The sequence below is a fragment of the Bubalus kerabau genome, chromosome 1, assembly GCF_029407905.1.
Source record: "Bubalus kerabau isolate K-KA32 ecotype Philippines breed swamp buffalo chromosome 1, PCC_UOA_SB_1v2, whole genome shotgun sequence".
Taxonomy (NCBI): domain Eukaryota; kingdom Metazoa; phylum Chordata; class Mammalia; order Artiodactyla; family Bovidae; genus Bubalus; species Bubalus kerabau.
The window spans coordinates 134,877,679-134,900,468 of NC_073624.1; the positions used below are offsets into that span (position 1 = coordinate 134,877,679).

Below are 22,790 nucleotides of genomic sequence, written 5' to 3' on the forward strand. Positions count from 1 at the left end.
TGATTTCTGTTTTAACAAAATTTATTTTCTGATCTATTGAGAAGGGTATATATCTTCATTTATTTATTTTTAATTTCTCTCAGGAATGATTTATAGTTTTGAGTAGAGAAATCTTCTTTCAGGGCTAGCCTCAACTATTTCACATTCTTTGATGCTATGGTAAATGTTATTGTTTATTAGTTTCAATTTCTTATTGTATATTACTAGTATATAGAAGCAAAACTCATTTTCATTTTTATCTTATATCCGGAGACCTTGTTGAACAATTTCTATTAGCATCTTCATAGATTATAAGGCTTTTCCACATAAACAATCGTGTCTTCTTTGAATAAGGACAGTTTACGTATTTTCCTCTCTCTGAATGCCTTTTTCTTTTCATTTCTTTTCTTTTCTTATTTCTTTTTTCTTTTCTTTTTTTGTGGCCTGATTACACTGGCTAAAATGTCCATTATACTACTGAATATAAGTGGTAAAGTAGACATCTTTGCCTCATTCCTGGTATTAATGAGAAAGCATATTGAGATTAATTCTTTGTCAGTTGCTTGGTTTGCTATTATTTTCTCCCATTCTGAAGGCTGTCTTTTCACCTTGCTTATAGTTTCCTTTGTTGTGCAGAAGCTTTTAATTTTAATTAGGTCCCATTCGTTATTTTTGCTTTTATTTCCAATATTCTGGGAGGTGAGTCATAGAGGATTCTGCTGTGATTTATGTTGGAGAGTGTTTTGCCTATGTTTTCTTCGAGGAGTTTTATAGTTTCTGGTCTTACGTTTAGATCCTTAATCCACTTTGAGTTTATTTTTGTGTATGGTGTTAGAAAGTGTTCTAGTTTCATTCTTTTACAAGTGGTTGACCAGAGTTCCCAGCACCACTTGTTAAAGAGATTGTCTTTCTTCCATTGTCTATTCTTGCCTCCTTTGTTGAAGATAAGGTGTCCATAGGTGTGATGACTTATCTCTGGGCTTTCTATTTTGCTCCATTGATCTGTATTTCTGTCTTTGTGCTAGTACCATACTGTCTTGATGACTGTGGCTTTGTAGTAGAGCCTGAAGTCAGGCAGGTTGATTCTTCTAGTTCAATTCTTCTTTGTCAAGATTGCTTTGGCTATTCAAGGTTTCTTTTATTTCCATACAAATTGTGAAATTATTTGCTCTAGTTCTCTGAAAAATACCATTAGTAGCTTGATAGGGATTGCATTGAATCTATAGGTTGCTTTGGGTAGTATACTCATTTTCACTATATTTATTTTTCTGATCCATGAACACGGTATATTTCTACATCTATTTGTGTCCTCTTTGATTTCTTTCACTGGTGTTTTATAGTTTTCTATATATAGATCTTTTGTTTCTTTAGGTAGATATATTTTGCCATATGACCCAGCAAGCCCACTGCTCAGCATATACACCAAGGAAACCAGAATTGAAAGAGATATGTGTACTCCAATGTTCATCGCAGCACTGTCTTTAATAGCCAGGACATGGAAGCAACCTAGATGCACATCAGCAGACAAATGGATAAGAAAGCTGTGGTATATATACAAAATGGAATGTTACTCAGCCATTAACAAGAATACATTTGAATCAGTTCCAATGAGGTAGCCTATTATACAGAGTGAAGTAAGCCAGAAAGAAAAACACTAATACAGTATTCACTTCAGATAAGTTCAGTTCAGTCACTCAGTCATGGCCGACTCTTTGTGACCCCATGAACTGCAGCACGCCAGGCCTCCCTGTCCATCACCAACTCCCAGAGTTCACTCAAACTCATGTCCATTGAGTCCATGATGCCATCCAGCCATCTCATCCTCTGTTGTTTCCTTCTCCTCCTGCCCACAATCCCTCCCAGAATCAGAGTCTTTTCCAATGAGTCCACTCTTTGCATGAGGTGGCCAAAGTATTGGAGTTTCAGCTTCAGCATCAGTCCTTCCAATGAGCACCCAGGCCTGATCTCCTTTAGAATGGACTGGTTGGAGCTCCTTTCAGTCCATGGGACTCTCTTCTCCAACACCACAGCTCAAAAGCATGAATTCTTCAGTGCTCAGCTTTCTTCACAGTCCAACTCTCACATCCATACATGATCACAGGAAAAACCATAGCCTTGACTAGACGAACCTTTGTTGGCAAAGTAATGTCTCTACTTTTGAATATGCTATCTAGGTTGGTCATAACTTTCCTTCCAAGGAGTAAGCGTCTTTTAATGTCATGGCTGCAGTAAAGTACACAAAAGTAGGTTGTTGGCAAAGTAACGTCTCTGCTTTTGAATATGCTATCTAGGTTGGTCATAACTTTCCTTCCAAGGAGTAAGTGTCTTTTAATTTCATGGCTGCAGTAAAGTACACAAAAGCACAACTACTGGTAGAGGCTGAAAACATGTAGCAGTGTACTCCAGACAGGTGAATTAATGTATGTGCCTGGACATGAGAATGCACATTTGCATCTTTGAAAATTCATAAAAACTTGAAGCTTCATATATAGGGGACCTACTGTGTTGTTCAACTCACATCCTGCATGGGGTTTCCTTGCATTCATGCCAAGGCCATGCTTCTCTCAGTTTCTCCCATCAAATAAAAGAATAACAGAATAACTGATAAAGAATAAAGATAACAGATAAAGAATAACAGAAAAACTATGTTGGCCTATTGTTATAGTACCTGGAATTTTCTAATGAAGGCTTTTGAGTCAAGGGTACCTATGGATCTGGTTGAAACTTTCTTAGAACTGAGGTAGAGTGTGAGACTATTGCTATTTAATCTGCCCTCCTTACACTATCCTTTCACAAGTATCAGATATGTATCATGGTCTGCTGAGTCTCCCTACATACTCCTATTCCTCCTTTTAATCCATCACAGTCAGTTAATAATCTCTTGAATGTCTAATCTCATTTTAGCATCTGCTTCTTAGAGGACTCAGACTAACACCAGAACCTACATTTAGATTGCCCACTTCTTTCTCTTTCTTAATTACCAGCACTACATTAAGTTTTCATTCATTCCTACCAAATTCTCTATCCAGTATTTGAACTTCCTCCACACTGCCAGCCTTTATTTCTCTGCTGTCATTCTTGTTCTTACCCATCCTTGAATTCACACTCAGGATTATTTGTTTCATGCCTAGTTATCTGCCTAGGAAAACATCACTGATGTCTTAATGGCATACTTTTCAGTGGTGCACTTGTAAATGTTTATCAACAGACTCTCTGGGTAAAAAAAGCCCTAAGTTGTAGCAACTGTCTATTTCAATTGTGTGAAGAACCCCACCACGGTCCATTTCAAAATGCCAACATACATTAATGAAAATGCATTGGGAAGAGATGTACTCAGTTAGCTGCTGTAAGCCTGTACATACTGACTTCAACACAACACTGTACACTTCCATTCTCAACCCACCCGTATTCTAGTCTCTATATCCTAGAAAAAAAAAATCCTTTGAATAAATTTTTTCTCTTCTGTCTATCCTAGGCAGCAACAATGTGGCAGTGATTTAGTTGTGAATCAAACATTCCTGAATATTAAAAAAAAAATTTGTTTCCTGCTTCTGTCATCCTTCTGGATATCATAAGTGAAATTTCAGAGCAAGAAGGCTATCAGTGTTATGCAGTATATGTTGTTTCTGATTGAGGTAATAAAAAAAGTTTGGGGAGTACATTTTAAAGGTATCATAGATGAAAATATTGGTAAATATGAGACTGCAAGTCAGGTGAGGCTTGAAATCTGTGATAATTCTGAAACTGCTAACCTTTGCTAAAAAGCCACTGCATTAATTGTACAGCTATTTTTAAAAATTGCCTTCTCTCATGCTAAGAGATTTTTTTCCAAATATCATGGTGAGAAAGAAAAAAGGAATGTGAATAAATATGGGAAAATGAATTAATGTGATAAGTAGAATGATGTTACAACTGATAGTTTCTTTCATGGAGAGAAAGGGATTGATTGTCATTTCAGCTGGCATTAACTTCCCCCAGCAACTCCTAGAGATACATATAAGAGCTTCCTTGATAAAAGCACATTAATCTTCCTATTGTTCTCTGAAAACAGAATTTGAGCAGAGTTTGTGGCTTTGGGTTTTTAAAGTTGAGAAACTTAAGGTCATGGAAATTAATTGCCTTATTCCCACCTTGACCAATCTGATTCCAGCAGACTTCTCATCTATCTTGCCAGAATGAGGACTACTAAATATATTTTCCTTGTAAATCTTTAAACTCTTCCCAAACCAATATTCCTAAAATATATTTCTCATAAAGCGAGACTTTTTCCAGATTCCAGAATTTTAAAGATTGTTCCATTCTATCAGTCACCTAGGAATAAAAATACAGTGTTTTATTTGTCCCTTTCATCACCATATTTAATACATTGCCTACTTATATAGAGTTTATACCTGCAATATTTATAAAATTATATCATTTTACAGCTTATTACTTTTATGGCAATAATCTTTATATTGGTGTTTTCTCTTTTATAAGAAAAAGTATAGAGACATATTCAAGAATATAAGCATTGGAGAAATATTCTTGGGTAGAAAAAATGATGCTAACATTAGGACTTGCTGATTAAGAGATAGACAAAGATATTTGAAGTCTAATAACAGAATGAGACTCAAGTGTTGGCTCTTCCATTTACTGGTTTTGTGAAATGTAGAGATTTACCCTTTTAATCCTTAAAATCCTCATCCCTGTACATAAGAGTGATAAAAAATAATGCCTATTTTAGAGAGCAATTGGAAGAGTAAAGGGGAGAATGTACGTTCATTGCATAGTAATCTTCCTAGCACTTAGTGAGAACTTAACAAATATTAGCTATTAGCGCTGTACATGAATAGGTAGTTGTTGTACATGAAGAGTTCACACACACTCTTCTGAACTCCTAATTCAGTGGCTTCCTATTAGTAGCTTGAAATTTGACATTGTGCAATATTAAGCCATAGAAATTGGGACACAATACAAAACAGTTTGGTTTTTGTTTCTGTTTTTTCTAAAGAGCCTACTCCTAAAAATTTACTAGCATACCACTAATGTTTGCTTTATTAGTGTTGTTCTTTGATATAGTTGTTCTAAATAGGTTATAGGTAAAACAATGGACAAGTAATTGAACAAGATGAGTTCTTAGTACAAACTGGCCAGGAAATGAAGTAATTTCTAAAGCAGTAAGCTAGAAATGAAAGTACTGACCTAAGTAGTTGAAGCCTTCCTTTGACTTGAATTATGCTCAGATGTGTAATTCTGAATAATTACCAAGAATCTATCCAAATTTGGTAGCCTGTGGGCTAGGTCCTCTTTAGTGGGTCACAAGCTAAAGATGATGTTTGTATTTTATATGCTAAATTATCCAGATTTTATACTCGGCATCAATGTGCAGATGAGTCTTCAGTATATTATTTCTTAGTTGTTCCAATCTCATCTCTGAGGTGCTATGCAGTCTGTGGAGAAGAAAACTTAGCTCTCCACTCTAGGGTCAAAGAATAGAGGCAGAGCCGTGGCACTGGCCATCCACTCTTATGAGAGTGATCATCACGGGGACCCAGAGGGAAGCTAAATTTTGTGGAGGAAAATTGGGCTTAGTTATTCTTCTGGTTCTTGAAACAAGAAGACTCTTTCAAATACCAACTTTTTACTTTTTGCTTTATTTTTTCTTATATTATCAACAGCTAATTTCAGGCTGTTATTTAAATTTTCATCTTGCTTGTGTTGTTGCAATTGTCTCCTAACTGTATTTACAGCTTCTAATATTTTTCTGCCCTAATTCTCTTTATATTAACTTCTAAAAGATAAAGAGATGGAGAAAGTGAAATAAAGAGTAACCAAAGTTTCTCATTAATTTGTGCTGTGTAAAATATTTTATACACACTCATCTATCTGGAATTCAAGATCCTTCCCAATATGATTTTAGTCTGCCTTTTTAGATTTGCCTCATATTACTCTGTCCCATATACCACAAAGAGAAACTAAATTGAACTATTTAATTGTGGTATATGATTTGGACTTGTTAAAATAAAGAAACCAACTGAGTCCATTTTAAATATTTTATTGGCGTTATTCAGTGATTCATGAATAGAGAAGCATCAAATCCAGTAGATAGAAAGGAGTTCTGAGAAGCTGTAAACAAGGAAAGAATTTTTAGAAGGGGGCAGGAAAAAGGAAGTTATACTGGGAAAAAAAAAGAAAGTCAACTGGTTGTTACAAGATTACTTTCCTTTAGGGAATGGAAAGGAGATTACCCAACTATTAATAGCACTGATTGGGTGAGTCTTGACTGACTGGTTCAAGATTCCATTTCTGAAACAACTGAAACTCTAATTAACTTTAGTCTTGGTTTGGTAATGTGAGGCTTAGCATAAGCAAATCTGTTTTAGGCCTGTTGTCTTGTTGTTGGGAAAAAAAAATAATAATAAACAGAAAATTCAATTAAACAAAATTGGGAGACCAGCAGGGGGAGTTCTCATGCCCTGGGTTTACAGCAGAGGCTAAGAGGAAGAAAAAAGTTTCTTCTTTACTGGAAGGACTCTCCAGTGAAAAGCCATGAACTTTTTGTTCACTGGAGCCTTCCCAGCTTCCTTTTCCCCTCTATAAAAGGGTCCTCCTTCACTTGTTTTGCAGGAACTTGCACATGGCTCACCATGATTTCAGCCCCTTGATTGCAATTTTCTGCTGATCTGAAATGAGCCCATCTTTGCCAGAGACATATATGGCAATCTGTTTGTTTCACGTCAATATTGCTTTTTATAAAAAAAGCATTCAGTTATTTGGCTGCCTTGGATCTTTGTTGGGGCACATGAGATCTTTGTTGCTTCATGCAGGACCTTTCTTTGTAACACTCAGGCTTAATTGTCCCTTAGAAGGAAACGGCAACCCACTCCAGTGTTCTTGCCTGGAGAATCCCATGGACGGCGGAGCCTGGTGGGCTACCGCCTATGGGGTCGCACAGAGTCGGACACGACTGAAGCAACTTAGCAGCAGGTAGGATCTTAGTTCCCCAGCAGGAATGGAGCTCATGTCCCCTGCTTTGGAAGCAGCTTCTTAACCACAGAACCGCCAGGGATTTCCTCGGGTCAGCACTGTTAACAGACTTTGGTTGTTCTATACAGTTGCCAGAGGCTATTCCTCTACTAGCATGCCATTCACCACCTCTGCTTGTCACAAAATTCTAAAACGTGTACCACACATTTCATCGATTGCACTCTCATTGCTTTTTACAATGAAAAAAAATTTTATTTAATCTCTGAAGACCCTTAACAATGTGTAGACACTTATAAATTGTTACATTTGGTTTAGTATCATAGTTATTGGGGGGCTGATTACATTTAGACATAGGGGTATGAGACAAGATAGAGGGATTCCAAAACCAGGAAGTAGTACAACTGCCCTTTAAGACTAGAAAGGTAATAAGAAAAAAGTGCAACTGACTCCAGACTGTGTAGAGTTGAATGGGTAGACTCAAAGTTCAGAGTATGTAGAATGCTCAGATAAGATTCAAGCAATGGCTGGTACTAGCATTTCTAAATGGGAATAGAGTAGGTCAGTAGCCTGTGACATTGAAGATACAAGACAAGACAACCTTAGAGAAGCCAATTATCATCAAAAAATAATCAGAACACAACTCCTGCCATAAAAGGGGATAGAAGAACCAGGCTGAATAAATGGATGAAAGCAAAAGGATTACAATTTTTATGTTTGGGCAAGCATGGCATCAGAGAAAGAAGACCAGGTGAGCTTTGATAAATGTGAGCGCTCAAGAATAATTCCTGCAGATGTACCTGGCTCTGGTTCTTAGTAAAAACCTAGCAGGGTTGCCTGAGTTCAGATTTGGAAAGCCTGACTCAAGTCACACCAGAATACAGGGGAAAGAAGAGGGTGGAATTAAATCTGAAGCTTTAATCTAATCACTGCCCCTGTCAGAATTACCTCAAGAACAAGATGAGCCCAAACCCACTAATGCTGATGCTGGAGGTAACTGAGCAGGAGATCTCTAGGCAGATTATATGAAGGTAGGACTGTGATACCTGATATTGATTTAGCTTTGATTTGAGCATATGGAGAATAGCAACTTGCCATGTTAACACATCTATTGATTAGTATATCTGAGACTTTATATATAGAAGAAATATTCAGAAATATTTGATTGATCATAGTATCACATATTATCGCAAAACATCTTTTGTAGCACAAGCTCAAGATCTGAGTCTTGTGCTTTTTTCATCATCTATAAAATGATAATAGTTTTATATTATAGGGTTATTGTGAGATTAAATGTGATAATTTATATAAGAAAATAAAAATACCTAGTAATTAGCAAGCAATCCATACAAGCGAGAGATCATTTTGTTATTATTAGTATCATCATCATCCTTTACAAAAATTCTTATGCTTTAAAAAGTCCAGGGAATTCCCTGGCAGTCCAGTGGTTAGGACTTTGCACTTTCACTGCCGAGGGCCCAGGTTCAATCCCTGGTTGGGAAACTAAGATCCCACAGGCTGTGTGTTCAAAAAAAAAAAAAGTACAGTTACAGTAGAGGTGAAATATTCCTATTTTATTTTCTGTTCTACAGACTAAGACTGCTATTAATCATACACTTCAGTCAAAATTGTGTTTATCTGTTTGAGTTGCTTATAATAGGCAACCTATTATACACTATTCAAGCTTTTATGGTTGCTTTTTATAGATTCTCATATATAGTGTTAAAACTGCAAATCTATATTGAATGTGGCATTTTTTCAACTAAAGAAGAAAACGTATAACATTTAAAGGTCATATTGTTTATATCCCTTATAAATACAGTAAAATAAAATGTCAATCTGAATATTTCATTAGGTAGTTGATTTTACTAGGCTGTCATTCTCAGAATTTAATCTACAAGAAAGCATCTGCATTTTTCTTGGATATTATATCTTATAACTTAAAATTACTGATTACAGTAAGTCAGTTTAGTACAGAAAAATAGTTAGAAAGCATATCACTTCTGTTCCTGAAGGGTGGCAGCTCTGTTACCAAAAAGATACATTAAAAAATAAACCTTCTTCTCTGTGGACTAGTATAAGTGGTCTTCAGAGCCTGGGGTTTATCCAGATATTTGGATGATTTTTCACTTGTAAGAAAATTACTAAGCTTCAAAATTTATGTATAAAGAATATTCCCAGAGGCTCTAGTATATACAAACACCCGAGTTGGACAAAATTATCAGCATATTGTCAAATGTATATAAGTTGTTAGATTAAAAATACTTAAAATACCTTCTCATTACTAATATCACTCAATCTCAGAATTCAACAAAGATTTCATGATCAGTCTCAGCCACCAGTATTGTTAGTACACTTGAGAAAATTCACTCCATTATAATTTGCTCAGAGGTTTTGTCTCAGGAGCAAACATTCCCAGTCCACTGGAATTGGTATGTTGCAAAGTCTTATCAAAGCTTGAGAGAATAATTATATCTCCTTGGATGTGAAGGTATTAATTACATTACTTATAATAATAGTAATAGAAAATAATGATGATGATGTTAACTACAATTTTTGATTTTGAATGCTTATATATACTAAGGCTTGTATTTAGTGCTTTTGGGTATTATCTCTTTTATTTGAATCCTTATAGTGCCTTATTTGTTAATACTATTATTAATTTGTTTAACAAATATTCATTGAGTGCCTGTATACCTCATAATCTCAAGGGATGGGAATTTGTCCTTCATAAAGCAAATGTTTTTGAGTGAGTTCAAGAGTTTAAATTTTATTGTTTACTTATCATTAGGCTCCTGAAGCTTTCAAAGGTTAGATAAGTTATCCAAGGTTGCAAATGGCGTGTGGTTTCTAGTGTCCTCCTGTTTCAGAGATGCTAAGGATCACCTTAGTTACAATTAGTATGGATAATTTTTCCCCCCCTTTGGAGAATGTGGAAATAGTAAATTAAAAAAAGTATGCTCTATATGTCATAGCCCCTCCCATATTTTTATATTTATGAACTAGCTTTTACCTTTTCTTTATTCTTGATTTTTATATAGTCAAGATACTTGAATATTAATTGTTGATGGGCTGAATAATAATTTTTGTTTTATTCTATATCTTTTGTGCTATGAAATTATTTTTGAAATCATGACTGATATAAGCCTTTCAAATTTGAATATTGAGATGAACACATGCTTTTCTCTTTCCTTTAAAGTGTTGAGTCACACTAATTATTTTTTTAAAGTCAAACTGTCTTTGCTTAGGATACATCACTACCAAATGATTCAGCTCATAGCTCCCAAGTATAAGAATATTATCCTGCAACCACAATGCCATGTTATCAGACCTTAGAGAACTACCAATAATTCCGTAACATCAAACAGTATCTAGTCTAGAATTTTTCACATTGTTGCAAAATGTTTCCCTCCCCTTAAGTCAAGGGCAACTCAAGATTTGTACATTATCTTTAATTGCTGTGTTTTTCAATCTAGAAAAGTATTTTTCTTGTTTTCATGTTCTTTATCTTCAGTTTTCATATTAATATCCAAAGCTGAAGACACTGAGAATTTAAAATGCAGTTTTAATCATGATACAAACTCACACCCTAGGCCAGAGTCAATATCCATACCATAATCGTTAGCAGAGTTTTTCCAGTTTTCTCCTTTAAAGACACATTAGCTGTCTTTGACTCCAAGCGTGTGTGTGTGCATATAAGTTGCTTCAGTCATGTCCGATTCTTCTGCCCTTGGGATTATCCAGCCAAGAAGACTGGAGTGGGTTGCCATGTCTTTCTCTAGGGGATCTTCTCTACCTAGGGATCAAATATTGATCTTACATCTCTTACATCTCCTGCATTGGTAGGCAGATTCTTTACCACTAGCACCAACTGGGAAGTCCTTGACTCCAAGATTTATGTGGAAAGTACATTTGCATGTCATTTTGATAATGGATTTAACTAAAGACACATTGGCTGTGTCTCTAAGGACATTCACATTGCAGCTTCTAAGGCTTAACTCCAATGCTGATGATCATGTGAGACTTTTGGCTTGATCTTCTGATACCAAGGTTTCAGTACCCTTTTCTTTGATGAAGATTTCATGACTTTTCATTTTGGTTTGCATTCAACCAGATAATTTTTTACATATAAATATTTTAATCCAATATTTCATTGTGCTTATAGTAGGGAAAGATACTGACTCATCATTATAGTTGCCATTTTTAGGGGGTAAATTATATTTTCTGTTTTATTAAACATTACATGTATGAATACAAATGGGTGTTCTTTTGTAAAACAATATTTTTAAGTGCAAAGTGAACCTCATGCATTGAAAGAGGTAAAAAGATAATCTGTTAGGCAACAAGTGCATCAAATAAACACTTAGATGCTTCTGTGTCAATGTCAATGCAGAAAATAATTAGTTCTCTGGTTTAGTCTTACTTACATTAAAAATATTAACCTGTTCTGGGATTTGAAATTTCAATATTTGTATACTATACATATTTATATATGCATTCATATGTGTCTGTTAACTTCTTTTCATCCTAATTATCATGAATTTAAAGTAATGTTTTACCTTATTGAGAGTCCATCCAAAAATCATAGTATACTTCCACTTGATTGGGCTTTCCTGATGTTTCAGATGGTAAAAGAACCTGCCTGAAATTCAGAAGACCCAGGTTCGATCCCTGGGTTGGAAAGATCCCTGGTGAAGGGAATGGCTACCCACTCCAGTATTCTTGCCTGGAGAATTCCATGTCCAGAGGAGCCTGTTGGGCTACAGTCCATGGGGTCACAAAAAGTCAGACATGACTGAGTGACTAACACTTCCACTTGATTAAGAATTTACTGTAGGGAGCTTGCCCTAGACTCTACATTTTTATAGAAGTTTCTATAAATTCCATGTATGCTGCTGCTGCTAAGTCGCTTCAGTCGTGTCCGACTCTGTGCGACCCCATAGACGGCAGCGCACCACGCTCCCCCGTCCCTGGGATTCTCCAGGCAAGAACACTGGAGTGGGTTGCCATTTCCTTCTCCAGTGCATGAAAGTGAAAAGTGAAAGTGAAGTCGCTCAGTCGTGTCCGACTCCTAGCGACCCCATGGACTGCAGCCTACCAGGCTCCTCTGTCCATGGGATTCTCCAGGCAAGAGTACCGGAGTGGGGTGCCATTGCCTTCTCCGGGAATTCCATGTATAAGTTATTTTATATTTTTAGAAGAAAGTAACAATACTAGCAAAGATTTACTGATAATAGAAACTCACTTGGCACATCAGCTTAGAATTTCATTAGATCACTTTCTCATGTGAATAAAGATGAGGTCAGATGTGTCAAAAGAATTATCTTCATAATTTTATGTATTTCTAAGCACACTACTTTCTATTAAAAGAGGATTTAGCAAATATTCTAAATTCTTTTTTCTCTTAAATTAACAACTGCCTTATAAATAAGTATTGTGAAGAGAAGTGGAAATGATATTCTTAACTAAAGGAAATAAAACCTGCCTTAAGGACAGACATATGAAGAACATATCATGGCAAAATACGGAATACATAAAAATACAACTTCATTGCAAAATCCCCAAAGAGTCATTTGAGAAAGAATACCACATGTTGTGTGTGAAAGATTATTTTCTCTAAGGCCTTAGACAAGGTAAAAATGAAAAATAGAATAGCTAAGATAAATAGTACATAAACCAATCCGTGGAAGTGATAAATAACTTAAAGTACAGGACCCTTTATGTCATAGGGAAAATAAAACAAACAAAAAGAACAGGGATGATATGAGCAAAACTTATCCAAGTGCTTTTACTAGCTGAAATTGCTCTCTGCTGACTGGCCATCAATCTGCTTCCCAAATGGAATGCCCCACTCTTCTCACAGTGGACAAATATGCTTTATGAGGAATCATTAGTCTTGAAAATGATACAGTATTTATTTAAGCTCTGAATGTAAGAAAAGGGACAGATGGCATCCCACCTCATTCCATCTTCAACTCTAAAATTGGATTCTAGAAAGCAAAACTGCTCATACCAGCTATCACAATTCTATCTGTATTTTTGAAGAAAGCAGTTTGAAGTAGACCATTTTTTCTTTGAAGTAATTTTAAGGTAGAAAGTTCTATACAAACTGAAATATGTAAGAATATAGGAAAAGTTATAAACTGTAGATATTTCACACACATTTCAAGATTTCTTCAAATGGTATGAAATAATTCTAAGCTACTCAAAATTATATTTCTTCAAAAAAGTAAACCATAGTATTTTAAATTAAAATAAACTTCTCACTGAAAGCATGACCAAACTCCATTTTTAAATCCTAGAGGTTAGTTATGTACTTATTGGAATATTAATTCAGTGGATCCACTTTATGAATAACTTTTTGTAAAAAATTAATAATTACATTAGATTATTTAAATTTTTACAGATGAATTTTAGAGACTGTGTAAAGACATAAAACTCATGTCTTAATCAAAAGTGTGATATTAAAAATTCTCTATTTCTTCCATGAGAATATCTAATCACTAAACTTCTCTTACTAAGTTCTCATGGGATCCACTTTTTTCTTTTTTTTAGTTTACCTTTGTCTCTCAACCTTTAAAGTAATAATTTTTAAGACCACTCCAATTATAAAATGCAGTTCATTAAAATAGTTAGGCCGATATTAAAAATTTTCTTTCCTAATATATGTCTTAAAATCATATTAAACTTCAGGCATAAGCATTATGCAAATCTTGTACATGGTGTTAATGAAGAGTGTAATCACCAGTATTATTTTCTTTTGACAATTTTTAATAGTAAGTATTTATGTGATCATGGGATGCATTGCCTTAAGTCCATAGAGAAATTTTTAGCCATGTCCTGTATCACTTTTGTCCACCTATGATGTCATTTATTCATTTTAAAATATTTACTGAACAGATCTATGGGCTATGTTTGTTCTTAGCACTGGGGTTACAAAAGGGAGAAAGCTCATGGTCAAAACTGGGGAGATGAGCCATCATGGTAGCTCTGAGTGCCTTGTTCTCCTAAAACAGTCAATTTCAGTCTTAAGGAGTCCACCAAGGTTCTGTAGAGAATGTGGCACCTGTGCGTGTGCTGTGTTGTTTCAGTCGTGCCCAACTCTTTGTAACCCTATGCACTGTAGCCTGCTAGGCTTCTATGTCCATGGGATTCTCCAGGCAAGAATATTGGAGTGAGTTACCATGCCTTCCTCCAGGGGGAACTTCTGCTGAGACTAAAATAACTTATTCTACAATATGTCTGTGAATATGTGTGTGTGTGTGTGTGTGCTAATGCTCTAAGGATGCTTGAGGCTGGTGCACTGGGACGACCCAGAGGGAGGGTATGGGGAGGGAGGAGGGAGGAGGGTTCAGGATGGGGAGCACGGGTATACCTGTGGCGGATTCATTTTGATGTTTGGCAAAACTAATACAATATTGTAAAGTTTAAAAATAAAATAAAATTAAGAAAAAAAAATAAATCAACTAAAAAAAAAATTTTTTTTAATAAAATGAAATGCAAGAAGGCAAGCTTCTCTAGGAAATAAAGCAACTGTGCAGTGTATATGATGATTCTAATGGACTAAGATTGAACATTCAGTTCAGTTCAGTCACTCAATCATGTCTGACTCTTTGCGACCCCATGAATTGCAGCATGTCAGGCCTCCCTGTCCATCACCAACTCCCAGAGTTCACTCAGACTCACGTCCATCGAGTCAGTGATGCCATCCAGCCATCTCATTCTCTGTTGTCCCCTTCTCCGCCTGCCCTCAATCCCTCCCAGCATCAGTCTTTTCCAGTGAGTCAACTCTTCGCATGAGGTGGCCAAAGTACTGGAGTTTCAGCTTTAGCATCCTTCCTTCCAAAGAACACCCAGGACTGATCTCCTTTAGAATGGACTGGTTGGATCTTCTTGCAGTCCAAGGGACTTCCAAGAGTCTTCTCCAACATCACAGTTCAAAAGCATCAATTATTTGGTGCTCAGCTTTCTTCACAGTCCAACTCTTACATCCATAATGACTACTGGAAAAACCAGAGCCTTAACTAGACGGACCTTTGTTGGCAAAGGTCCAAATGTCTCTGGTTTTGAATATGCTATCTAGGTTGGTTATAACTTTCCTTCCAAGGAGTAAGCATCTTTTAATTTCATGGCTGCAGTCACTGTCTTCAGTGATTTTGGAGCCCAAAGAAATAAAGTCTGACACTGTTTCCACTGTTTCCCCATCTATTTCCCATGAAGTGATGGGACCAGATGCCATGATCTTTTTTTTTTTTTCTGAATGTTGAGCTTTAAGCCAACTTTTTCACTCTCCTCTTTCATCAAGAGGCTTTTTAGTTCCTCTTCATTTTCTGCCATAAGGGTGGTGTCATCAGCATTATTTACATGTAGACTACTCTGACATTCTAAGTGCTTGTAATTAAGAACTGATAGTAAAAAAATATATTGGTGGGTTTCAAAAGCACTTCTATCCATTCCTCTCCATTATCACAACCACCAAAGCCTTTTTTTTCACTATGCCAAAGCCTTTGACTGTGTGGATCACAACAAACTGGAAAATTCTTGAAGAGATGGGAATACCAGACCACCTGACCTGCCTCTTGAGAAATCTGTTATGCAGGTCAAGAAGCAACAGTTAGAACTGGACATGGAACAACAGACTGGTTCCAAATAGGAAATGGAGTCCATCAAGGCTGTATATTGTCACCCTACTTATTTAACTTACATGCAGAGTACATCATGTGAAATGCTGGACTGGATGAAGCACAAGCTGGAAACAAGATTGCCGGGAGAAACATCAATAACCTGAGATATGCAGATGACACCACCCTTATGGCAGAAAGTGAAGAACTAAAGAACCTCTTGATGAAAGTGAAAGAGGAGAGTGAAAAAGTTGGCTTAAAGCTCAACATTCAAAAAACTAAGATCATGGTATCTGCTCCCATCAATTCATGGAAAATAGATAGGGAAACAGTGGAAACAGTGACAGACTTTATTTTGAGGGGCTTCAAAATCACCGTGGATGGTGACCGCAGCCATGAAATTAAAAGACACTTGTTCCTTGGAAGGAAAGCTATGACCAACCTAGACAGCATATTAAAAAGCACAGACATTACTTTGTCAACAAAGATCCGTTTAGTCAAAGCGTTGGTTTTTCCAGTAGTCATATATAGATGTGAGAGTTGGACTATAAGGAAACTGAGCACCGAAGAACTGATGCTTTTAAACTGTGGTGTTGGAGAAGACTCTTGAGAGTCCCTGGGACTGCAAGGAGATCCAACCAGTCCATTCTAAAGGAGATCAGTTCTAGGTGTTCTTTGGAAGGACTGATGCTGAAGCTGAAACTCCAACACTTCGGCCACCTGACATGAGGAACTGTCTCCTTGGAAAAGACCCTGATCCTGGGAATGATTGAGGGCAGGAGGAGAAGGGGATAACAGAGGATGAGATGGTTGGATGGTATCACAGACTCAATGGACATGAGTTTGAGTAAACTCTGGGAGTTGGTGATGGACAGGGAATCCTGGCATGCTGTAGTCCATGGGGTCACCAAGAGTCTGACACGACTGAGCGACTGAACTGAACTGAACTGATCACAACTGCTAAGTTCAGCAAATGTCTCTTTTTTGTTTTGCTTGTGTTTGATTTATTTTTTATTTTTAGGCTTCTGTAATAAACTTTAATGTGAATTTGTTAGGAAACTAAGAGTATATACTTTTAGCTATCATGTTATACTATGAAAAGAAACATAACAATTTTTACCTTAAGCTAAGACATTTCTGTACAGTAAAGCAATGTACTTCAGAATTTTACAGATGGATTATGGACTGTAAAGGGAGAAGTCTAAACGAATCTAATGATGCTTCTTCCCTTAGTCATCTATTATCACTTATTTATAATTTTGTTCATTAATGCATTAAGATAAACTTCACTGACTACTATGGTCAGTGTGCTTTGTGTAGTGAATGGACAAACAGGCAAAGCCTTGATTATACATCAGGATTTTCTAATTTGCATAAATTGCAGTTTAGGTCTGGTGTCAAATATGCCATGCAGTTTTCCTTTATCGTACCCCTTGTTTGTGTTTTGGCTTTGACTGCATGATGAAGAACAAAACTTAGAAGCAAAAAAAATCTTACTAGGGGGTTCCTCATGAGGCTTTCCTTGTAACCAGAATATGTTGGAATTATACCTGTTGTGTGACATAATATAGACATATTATACTATCAAGGCCTCCCAAGAATTGCTCTCTAAATGTTTCAATTTGGTGGGTTGGTGTCAAAAATCAGATTTAAAAAACTAATTCAAATTAGAAATGATAAATATATGCCTGGGGGGCATGCCAATTAAAATAAATAAATGTTAATTTGCAATTCTTTCTTGTTGACAAGGAAGATCATGCATCTTTTTCACATACTAATAGCCTGTATTACCTCCCACCCCCACCTCCACCCAGGAAAAACTGTATTCAGAACATATGGCTAGTGAATTACAGTGTTATAAACATTACAGATCTATCAATGTATTAAAACCATTGCCGTAAAAAATTTTTCATTTGTTATAGAATATAAATTTCTCTGAACTTATAATTCTATAGATTTTAAGCTGAATAAGAACTTATTGTTTAATTGCCTAATCCCCTAATTTTTCACTGGAGGTAATTAAAGAATTAAAGTTTGACTTGTGCTGGGTCACAGAGCTAATTAATGGCCCAGAGCAGGAGGTGTTGCCAGGATACTTGACTTCTAATCAAGTATTCCAATAAAGAGCACCCTGTATCATATAATAGAAGGTTCATTCCACATATATTTGGCCAATTATGACAAAGGAGCCGGGAATATATAATCGAGAAAGGATAGTCTCTTCACTAAACAATGTTAGGAAAATTAGTCACAGGCAAAAGAATCAAACTGGACTGCTATCTAACATCACATACAAAAGATAATTCATAATGAATTAAAAATTTGAATGTAACCCTGAAGCTATAAATCTCCTAGAAGAAAATATAGACAGTAATCTCCTTGATATTAATCTTGGTGATGACTTTTTGTATTTGACACCAAGTGTAAAGGCAACAAAAGCAAAAATAAACAGTGCAACTACATGAAACTAAAAAACTTCTGCATAGTAAAGGAAACCATCAATGAAATGAAAAAGACTGAAAAAGGGAGAAAATCATCAACGAAATGAAAAGGCAAAAGACTGAATGGGAGAAAAAAATATTTGCAAATCATATTTTACAACTCAATATTAAAACAAAACAATTTGATTTAAAAAAATGGGCAGAAAATCTGAATAGACATTCTTCCCAAAAAAGATATGCAGATGGACAATAGGTACATGAAAACGTACTCAATATCATTAATTATAAAATGAAATACAAATCAAAACCACAGTGAGATATCACCTCACACCTGCTGCTGCTGCTAAGTCGCTTCAGTCGTGTCCAACTCTGTGCGACCCCATAGACGGCAGCCCACCAGGCTCCCCCATCCCTGGGATTCTCCAGGCAAGAACACTGGAGTGGGTTGCCATTTCCTTCTCCAATGCATGAAAGTGAAAAGTGAAAGTGAAGTCTCTCAGTCGTGTCCGACCCTCAGTGGCCCCATGGACTGCAGCATTCCAGGATCCTCCCTCCATCCATGGGATTTTCCAGGCAAGAGTACTTGAGTGGGGTGCTATTGTCTTCTAGAATGGGTATTATCAAAAAGACAAAAAATAATAAGTTTTGGTGAGAATGTGGAGAAAAGGAAAACTTGGGCACTGTTGGTGGGAATGTAAATTAGAGTAGGCATCATGGAAACAGAAAGGAAGTCCCTCAAAAAATTAAAAATAAAACTACCATATGATTCAACCATTTTGTTTCTAATGTTTATCTGAAGAAAATAAAGATACTAACTTGAAGATATATGTACCCCAGGTCCATTGCAGCATTATTTACAGTAGCCAAGCAACAACAACAACCTATGTGTTCAGAATGGATAACAAGCTATCTTTCTGTTTGTCTTTGTATTTATCTATCAATATAGATTTATTGTAGATCCATGGGTTGGGAAGATCCTCTGGAGAAGGAAAAGGCTACCCACTCCAGTATTCTGGCCTAGAGAATTTCATGGAATGTATAGCCCAAGGGATCACAAAGAGTTGGACATGTCTGACTTTTTTTTTTTATAGATTTAATGTGGGATGTTATTCAGCCATAAAAATGAATATAGTCTTGACATTTGTGAAAAGATAGATGGACCTTGGAGGCATTCTTTTAAGTGAAATAAGGTAGACAGAGAAAGACAAATGACATATGATCTCATATATGAAATCTAAAAAAAAAAAAAAAAAATGAACAAACACATAAATACAGAGAATAAGGTAGTCACTACCAGAGGCACAGATGGGAGGTGGGCAGATAGGTGAAGGGAATCAAAGGTATAAACTTCCAGCCTTCCAGTGATAAGATAAAAAAAAAACGTGGGATGTAATGTATAGCATGGAGACTAAACACATACCAATGTATAGCTAATAATATTGTATTACAAATTTGAAAGTTGCTGAAAGAATAGATCTTAAAGTTTCTCATTATAAGAAAAAAAAATTCTGTAGCTATATATGGTAACAGATGTCAACTAAACTTACTTATGATGATATTGCAATATATACAAATATTGAACCTTTTTGTCATACACCTAAAAGTAAAATAATATTCTATTTTAATATGCTGTGAAGAAGCTTTTTAGTTTGATGTAGTTACACTGTTTATTTTGCTTTTGTTGCCTTTGCTTTCTATTTCAAATGGAGTTATTTGTCATTCTTTAAAAATTTATTGTTGACATCAGAAATCAAGTATAGATTAAAAGATTTCCTCTTTCAAACAATGCATCACATTACAAACAAACAATATATTATACTGGAAGCCTATTAAATGAATCTCTTTCCATATGATGCTATGTTGGTTTCTGTGAATTCAGCTCAAGTATTAAGTAGTTATGTAGCTCAGTCTGCAAAAGCAGCAAGTATGTCCTTATTCAGTAAGATTCAAAATATTTTATGAGTGAGCTATTTATGATTTATTAGTGCAGTTAGGGTCTCTAGTCCTTAACATGCAATACCACTTTCTTCATCAAGGGATAGTAAATACAGGATCCAAGTTTTGCTCCTAACTCTTCCTTCTCTACTTTCTCCCTGACCCAGCTTTTTCCCTTGACAACATCACTAGTCAGCCTTTGCCTCTTTTTGACTTAGTCTGGATACAGCCTCACACTCCTTGGCCGCCTAGTGCTTCAGGAAATCCCTAAAAATCAAATGAAGTTGGCAAATAAAGTGAAACTTGCTTAGCCTCCTGGTCCTAGTCCCTTTTGCTTACTCTCTGGTAGTTACCTTATTTTCCCCCACCTCATCTCTGTTTATCTAGAAACCACAAAAACAAATTAACAGCTTGCACTTAGAATCTACAGACATAAATTAACATTTTTTTGACATGAGGATATCACAGAAGTCCACTGAGATAAAGTATGGCAATACAATCTTGAGTTTCTTGGTTCTTTTTGCTATTTTCATTATGTCTTCATTTATCTTGTGATCAGTGATCTGGCAACCAATTAATCTCCTTCTATAAAACAAAACAATGTCAGGTATAATGAGGCACAACCCATGGGATTATTGTTGCAGAAGCCCAAAATCTCTTAAGACCTGAGTGTGAACTGGGTTATGGTACACAGTACAGGTTGTTGTTGTTTTCGTTTAGTCGCTAAGTTGTATCCAACTCTTTGCAATCCTATGGATTGTAACCCACCAGGCTCTTCTGTCCACAGGATTTCCCAAGGAAGAATACTGAAGTGGGTTTCAATTCCCTTCTTTACAGGGGATCTTTCTTACCCAGGGATCAAACCCAGGTTTCCTGCATTGCGGGCAGATTTTTTACCATCTGAGTCACCAGGGAAACCCATTTTCAAAAGTAAGCCCAACTTTGTTGGAGCCCAGATCTGGAATCCATGGGTGAGGAGCAGATAGGGTTGGAGGAGTGTCCTCAGATGGAAGCAGCATTATAAAGGTTATATAAGGAGCTTTCTAATCAGAAGACATCAAGCATGGTGTTTGGTATGAAGAGGCTGCCAGCCCCTGGATATTCTCTTCTACAGGCCTATTTTTTGGAGAAGGAAACGGAAACCCACTCCATTGTTCTTGCCTGGAGAATCCCAGGGACAGAGGAGCCTGGTAGGAGGCCATCTATGGGGTCACACAGAGTCGGACACGATTGAAGCAACTTAGCAGCAGCAGCAGCAGCAGAGGCCTATTTATCTATCAACAGAGTCAATTTCTGTTATCTTGGGATTCTGCAACCACTCTCCCAAGTGTTGGGCAGGCAGGAATCATGGTCTATTTGTCTGTACATGTCCATAATTGCTTCCTTGCCAACATTTGATAAGAAATAAGAGGCAGCCATTGTTATATCTGCATGGTCCTCTGACATTTAGACTTCTGCTGAAATGGAGCTGGTTATTGGAACTTGACTTTCCTCCTCTCAGTTGCAGTTTTATTTAGAATTAACCTCAATTTCAAATTCATTAATGAGCTTGGTGATGCAGTCAGTCAAAACATTTCCCTGGAAAGCTGTCAGTGTTAACCATCAGTAATAAAACCATTGTCACCTTGGCATTCCTTATCAAGTGTGAGGCTCACAATCACCTCCTCTCTGCTTGTTAAAATGATATCCTTGGGTTATTTAGCATTTTATTGAGAAAATGCTAGCAGTCATTCATAGTTTTCAATCCTGTCTTGAATAACTGACATCATCAGAAGCATTATGTTCTTCCTAAGAGTTGTGGATTTTGATTCAGCCAAAGTGATTCTTCTGCCCTTTAAGAGTCAATGTGGATAGGGTTAGTGAAGTACCTTTTATTACTTTGTCATGTAAGGGGCTCCACCTTGAAATGCACTATCTTTTGGACAAGTCCATATGTTTCTTGTTTGTTTCCTTGTATAAGATATAAATGGAGATACCAACAATATCAGTGGTGGCTCCAGAATTGGTTTGAGAAGAGAATGGGTACCACTATTCTGTGTGGAGAGGGCTGGTACTGCGTGTATTCCTGAACATCTTACAGGTTTAGGGCATCTCTTACATCAGAACTTGCATCAGTTCACTACCACATCTAGTGCCTTGTTTTCATAGCAAACTGACATCAGGGAATGAATAGAATAGGTTTGGCAAATGCTGCAGTCAATGGAAGAGTTGCAGACTGGCTTGTAGTGAAGAGAACAGCAATTTAGAGTTAGGAAGGTGATGTACATCATTAGGGCACAAGAATCAAATTTTAATAATTTGAGATATTGTGTGTCTTTCAAGATAATCCCCCCTACTTGCAATTTAAGTCTTAGCAATGGAATACAGCCCCTCATTCCTCTTTCTATACTCCTCTGCTCTCTCTACACTTTTTCTCATTCTAGTCTTAACATAGATGCTAAACCACATAACAAAATTTAGACAACTAGATACTAGATTAGATGGGGGAGGGGGAGGAGAAGTTTTGCTAAACCCCAGAATTGACTCTTCAGTGTGGTTTACAATTTTGGCAAATACTACATCTTACCTTAAAGTGGATATTTATATTCTTCAGGAAGATAAATGATAAAATAAAGGTATTATTTTAGAGTACATTTCCTCATGCACCCCACCAAGCACCCCTGTGCTCATGAGCAAAAGCGGTTTTCTACAGCGTGTGTGTATGCATGCTCAGTTGTTCAATCCTGTCCAAACTCTTTGTGAACCCCTGAACTGTAGCCTCTAGGCTTCTCTGTCTATGGGATTTCCCAGACAAGAATACTGGAGTGGATTGCCATTTCCTCCTGCATGGGTCTTTCCCAACCCAGGGATG

At 36.5% G+C, this 22,790-nt stretch overlaps 1 non-coding gene across 1 annotated transcript; it reads left to right on the forward strand.

The window, feature by feature from the left end:
* The first annotated feature begins 8,372 nt into the window (after positions 1-8,372).
* TRNAE-UUC (transfer RNA glutamic acid (anticodon UUC)) lies at positions 8,373-8,445 on the forward strand. The gene has a single exon. It is a non-coding gene; the product is annotated as a tRNA-Glu (tRNA).
* The last annotated feature ends 14,345 nt before the right edge of the window (positions 8,446-22,790 follow it).